Below are 6,074 nucleotides of genomic sequence, written 5' to 3'. Positions count from 1 at the left end.
AAAAATCCAAAAAACCTGGATGATTTGATATTATATAGCGTTCATAACATTAATTGCTTGCTATAGGCTATGTATGAGTCACGAGTGTATGTTCACATCGAACAATATAGTAAAATAAGAAGTATAATGCAGCAATTTAACCATAAAAAGTGAACAGAATCACCTATATTTTGTGAAAAAGTGGATTTTTTCCCCCCTTTTTAGTATTTACGGTGACGTATTCACTTTAACGTTTTACAAACTATGCCTCAGGTCTCTGTGGTTGCATTTTCACATCAAAATACTCTCAGGTACCCGCGTTCAACTTTAAACGTACACGTTGTAACAATGTTATATATGTTTATTATGTATGTAGCATTCTTTTGTAGAACATAATCTATATATCTTTATATAGCTCACGCTCCTTGTGTTGGGAAATATCATGTAAACGTATAGCATAATGTATAATTGTATGAATATGTACTCTTGATGATATCAGATGATATGTGGATTGTGAATGTGTAGATATGTAGGCCTATCAGGAGTAGATAATAGGGAATTTTTTCCCTATTATCTCCTCCTGATTTGTATGATGTGTAATCTCGGAGAATGAGTTCGGCGCGGCGGCACCGGCTGGGGAGCGATGACGTGTAGGGGGAGTGACCTTTTACAGATGTTTATGATAATTGCTACATTGTGTGTGGGTTCAGGTTTTCGCGGCGGAGAGAGAGTGGTTCGGGGAACGCAAGATAGGGAAGGCAGATTGGAAAAGAGTGTTGACGGAGAAGGGTGTAGAGAGTGTTAATGCAAGGAAAGTAGTGTAACTGTACGGAGTGTGTATATTAAATAAACCAATGAGTGATATATATATATTTAGAGTGTTTAGTATCAATGATAGAGTGTGCGATATAAAATAGACGATAGAACCGGCACAGGCGAGATTTAAGATTTCGCAACACCGTGCTCAGCAGGAACCTCACCGTGTGCGGTGTCGATCTCACTGAGTTTTCGGTCTCGCGAGGCGGTGAGGAAAATATCTGTCATGCTTGATAATTTTGGTCTCGCGAGGCTGAACCATAGAGTTATATATTAGACCCCTATATTAGACCTATATATTAGAGTTGTATATTAATACAACTCTATGGGCTGAACTCACTGTCGGCGCATGCGTAATTAGTTCTTCCAAAATGGCTGCGCATTTTGATTGGTTCAACCGTGCACCCGCTCCAATGACCGCTTCGTGCCCCCGTGCACCAGACAGTGGTACCCGCAGTTAGACTTCTGCTCAGCACGAAGCTCATCGTGTGCGGGGGTGAAAGCACAGGCACTTGGAGCGTTTCAATAAAATATAATGCTAAATAAATACGAAATCTATTTACTACCAAAGTCTTAATGTTTCTCTACTCTCTTTCACCTATTATTGCCGACAATTTCCTGTAAATGCCGTCCAAATGCTCATCTGCAACACAGTCACACGCTGGCCGCCGCACTTTAGCTGCTGCACACTGACACATAAATATATATATATATATATATATATCAAGAGCTAATAATACTTTAGTATAGAACCAAAAGTATTATTAGCTCTTGATATATATTTATGTGTCAGTGTGCAGCAGCTAGCGTGCGGTGTACAACTACTTGTGTGTTGCAGATGAACATTTGACCGGCATTTACAGGTGATTATAGGCGAAATAGAGTAGAGAAACATTAAGACTTTGGTAGTAAATACATTTCGTGTTTATTTACCATTATTTTTTTTATTGAGACGTTCCAAGTGCCTGTGGGTGAGAGGTTCCTGATCAGCACGTACGAAGCGTGAGCACATATGTGAGCTTCATGCTGAGCAGGAGTACCACCTTGTGCGGGAGCCTTTACAGCGATAATTATCTGCTTAGGTATTTTCCCACACACGTTCCCTACAACCCTGCTCGAAGAAAAATCAAAGAGTTATCAATTCTTTTACTACAACGGCGTTTCTTTAATTACACTAGGACACAAAGCACGCAATTTATAGGATAGACCCTATCATCTGTATGATCACATATGAGCCTTCATATGGCAATTTATATAAATAGGTTATATATATGTATATATGTATATGTATATATATATACATAATCACACATAGCCAAAGGCAAATTATATACGCAAAAAATATTTGTGTGACATGCTACACGTAACACTACTCGAAACAAAACCCAAACCACACAAATAGCTAGCATTATCAAAAATACATTAAGTATTTTAAATTAACACACAAACTCTTCGCAACATACTGTATATAGTCTGTACATAGGGGCAATATTAAAAATTCAAAGAGTAGCAAAAGTTAAAGGCAAATACGCTAGTGACCTAGCTAGCTTCCATTCTCAAATATTGTTCAATACACGCTCGCACTCATTTAAACCATAGATTTAAGAGTCCATAATAGAAATGTTCTATAATAATGCCAGTACATTATGATAATGCAAGTTGCACCTTGGATTTCCCAACGTTTCGCAGTAGGCGCTTAATTAACCACTTGATTGTGATGAATGACTATATGGTACATGAATAATTTACTATATGCTGCTATATTCCAATTAAATCGTAGTTAGGGGTATATTTAGCCTTTTGCTATAAGATCAATGTTTAAAAGTCAAATTCAAATTCAAGTGAAACTTTTGCCATTACCATATCACAAGCAGCAAATACAATGGCGTCACGTACCCATGCCAAATATAAGCATGTTAAAAATGTGAATATTAAACATCAATGGTATATAATTGACATATGTGGCATAAATAGCCCATAATTTAACTGAAAATGATGCTGAAATTTCGAGTATTGTTGTAGTGAAATTCCCCAGTATTTAGCCAACATTTTACCGATACTGAATATTTCTGGAACTCATTCATCTTATACTGACCAAGAAACGATTGAAGTGCTAAAAATATTCATTCAGTTCAAGCATAAACGACCAGGTTGTCATTTCTCAAGTATGTAACAAATTTAAGAAAAAACGTTTATATAAGATAATAACACTAAAGTTACTCGTGTAAGCTTAAGGTAGGACCGGTATGGTCCTACCTTACCGAATATCTTACCTTACCTACCTATACCGAAGAAGCGGTCGGCCCTAGTAAGCTTACTAAAGGCCCCTTCACACTAGAGCTACGCTCATCACGATCGCCCCACGCTCAAAAAATTTGCCCGAGCGTGGTGAGCGTGGTTGAGAGCGTGGCCAATTGGGCCCCAGCCGGGCCCAGTGCCGATACTACGATCTAATTACGTCGATACTATACGATCCAAGTGCGTCTTTCACCACGCCCGCATCACGCTTGCACTGCGCTCACTGCGTCTTTATTGCGACCAATCAGATCGCATTGCGTTCGAACGACGTTTTCACTGCGCCTAAGCAACGCTCACCGCGCCTCAACTGCGCGCCAGTCACGCTCCTAGTGCGACTTAATCACGCTCTAGTCAGGCGCCGACTGCGCTGGCAACGACCATATCAATACCGCGCCGCGTTCTAGACATCATCATTCGTTCTGCCGTGCTGTTCACATCAAGATTATTTTCTACTGATTTTATACCCATAATAGTATAATAGTATGCTACAACTATGCTGCCAAAAGACTTCTATATCTCCTCCTCATCCTCCTCAGCATGATGAGGGCTTGGCAATCAAGTAATTCGAGTTGTCCTTCTACGAGAAACATGGCATGGAGTAGTGTTGCCTTATCCATAGTGGACACTGAACTGGTGGGGTGGCCAGGGTACTGAGGGTAGCACCCCAATTTATACCCCAAGTTCGCAGGACGTGATCTGAGCGTGGTATTGACGCAACTAACATGTAATGCGAACGTCACAACAGCGTGGTCTGAGCGTGTTGGGCGTAGTGCAATCGTAGTACGAACAAACCATGGTGCGTCTCTAGCAAGCTCGACCCCATAGCGAGAGCGTGGTCAGGTTGCAGAGACATCTCCATGGACGTAGTAACAATGTGATGAAAACGTATTGACATCATGCTGAGAACAGGGCGACAATTTTCACGCAACCGACACGCTTGCGATACGATCATTAAGTTTGTACGTACCACATTCGAGTTACGTGGGTACTACACCTTCCACGTCTCTAATATGCCCGCACTGTGCTGTCTTTCTGCCATGCTCGGACCACGATTGTTTTGAACATGCTCAAAGTTTGGCCACGCTCTCCACGCTCATGGTGACTGCACCACGCTCGATCGCGATCACAGTACGTCCATAGACGTTCATACTGCGTTCTACACGTTTCCACCAAGCTCTTAGAGCGTAGTACGAGCGTAGTGAGATCGGGGCCATGGTGTGACGGGGGTATAAAGGGCAAGTTGCCAGTCGAGTGCGGAATTAGCTGCGACTTCCCGGCAGCGTTCGAAATTAGCGACGACCCGGAGGCCCGAGGCCACAAAGTTTTTGCTTCGGCCACCACTTCTACGAAACTGCCGGTCCTCCTGACCCGCACTTTTCCCCCTCATATTATGCTGAAATACTACGGTTATTGCAACGGCAGTTTACCACGGCAGTGGTGTGTAATTCCTGGTCACGGCACCAGTGTAATGTAGTAGTTTTGTGCATATAATAGTGTACTCTCGTGTGTGTTGGTGTGTGTGGCTGTGTGTGTGTGTAGTGTGTGGCCCGTGTTCGTATAATGTATACCATGCGATGTTCTAACCCAAAGGTCCTGCTTGGCGCGGGCACCCTTGTGAGGTACCCTGAGGTAATAACAAAGTAGACAGACACGGAAGTATAACGTACAAACAAATGTCTATTTAATTCTTACACAAACTTACAGAGACAAGTTATTAGTTACATACTTAATGCAAGATCTCTAAAAAGAGTTTACACACGCAAATACATTTACTAGTCTTAAAAGGAGTTTTAAGACATACGTTTAAGACGCATACTATAACACGAATACGGTAAGACCTAAACTATAACACATATACGAGAACTGTCAAAGCGCTGACCAAGCGCTTTAATACTACATACTCACGGATCTGTACCCTGGACGATTCTGAAGTTTGGGTCCAGAAGTACGGTTTATATTCTAAATTTAAAGGCAATTAGCCTCGTACGTGACTTGAGTAGTGCTACGAGTTTTTAGTGTAGGTTAATGATGTCTAGACCAGTGGTCATCTTGACCACTGTCTACATTCTCTAGAAGGGGTGTTTCTTTGTACTGTAGCGGTGGCACCGGACCCTCGGGTTCCTAGCAGGGTGGCTCCCTGGGAACCAGAGTGTGGGTGATCTGTGTTTGTAATTGTATAATTATTTGTGATGTCTGCTGTTTATTAGTGTGCGTTTTCGTGTTGTTTTGCCAGCTCATCAATTAACGATGTAGATAGTCAAGTCCCTGCATGGGGGCAGCCATGTTTGGGTTAGCCACCCCCTCCAGCGGCCGTGAGTGGCGCTGGCCGTGAAAACAGCTAGGCCAGTGCCGTGTGGACACACGGTATGAGTTCTAGGCGGGAATCGGTTGAGGGAGGACTAGTGTTGCAGTTCGTCCTGTAAGCCGAGTGAGGAAGGACTCGGCAGGTAGTAGCCACGTCTACTCCGTGCGTATGCATGCTGTAGAGTGGGCTGTGAGCTGTGTGTGTGTGGCGGTTATAGTGACAGTTAGCATACGAGTACCCGAGGTACTGTACCGGTCACGGGCATTTGGCGTGTGCCTTGCCTCATGGGCGAGAGAGACAGGCGCGTCGGTTAATTGGTGAGTAGGCACTGTCGTATTGTCCTTGTCGTTGTGGGGTGCGTGAATAATACAGTACTATTAGTAGTCGAATATTAAACAGGTTGGTTTAATATTCCTAGGCTAGAGTACGGGTATTGAGAAGTATTAACTCTCGTGCACGGCTGCACGGGAGGAGAGGCCGCCGGTTACTATAGTATAGGCCTTTGCCCGGCTGCGTTCATAGAGTATTCTATATGTTTAACCTCTGTGCTCACCCGGGGTGTGCACTGGTTATTCAACGTAACGTATAAGGCCGGCAGGCAGGGGTGGGGTTACCCCGTTGTCGTGTCTGAGGTGTGTGTCGCCCCTCGTCTCGCATGGTTGACCAACTCTACGAC

The sequence above is a fragment of the Priapulus caudatus genome, unplaced genomic scaffold (assembly GCF_000485595.1).
Source record: "Priapulus caudatus unplaced genomic scaffold, Priapulus_caudatus-5.0.1 Scaffold357, whole genome shotgun sequence".
Classification (NCBI taxonomy): Eukaryota; Metazoa; Priapulida; class Priapulimorpha; order Priapulimorphida; family Priapulidae; genus Priapulus; species Priapulus caudatus.
The sequence above is the reverse complement of the archived record's forward strand: the minus strand, read 5'-3'. Positions refer to the sequence as shown.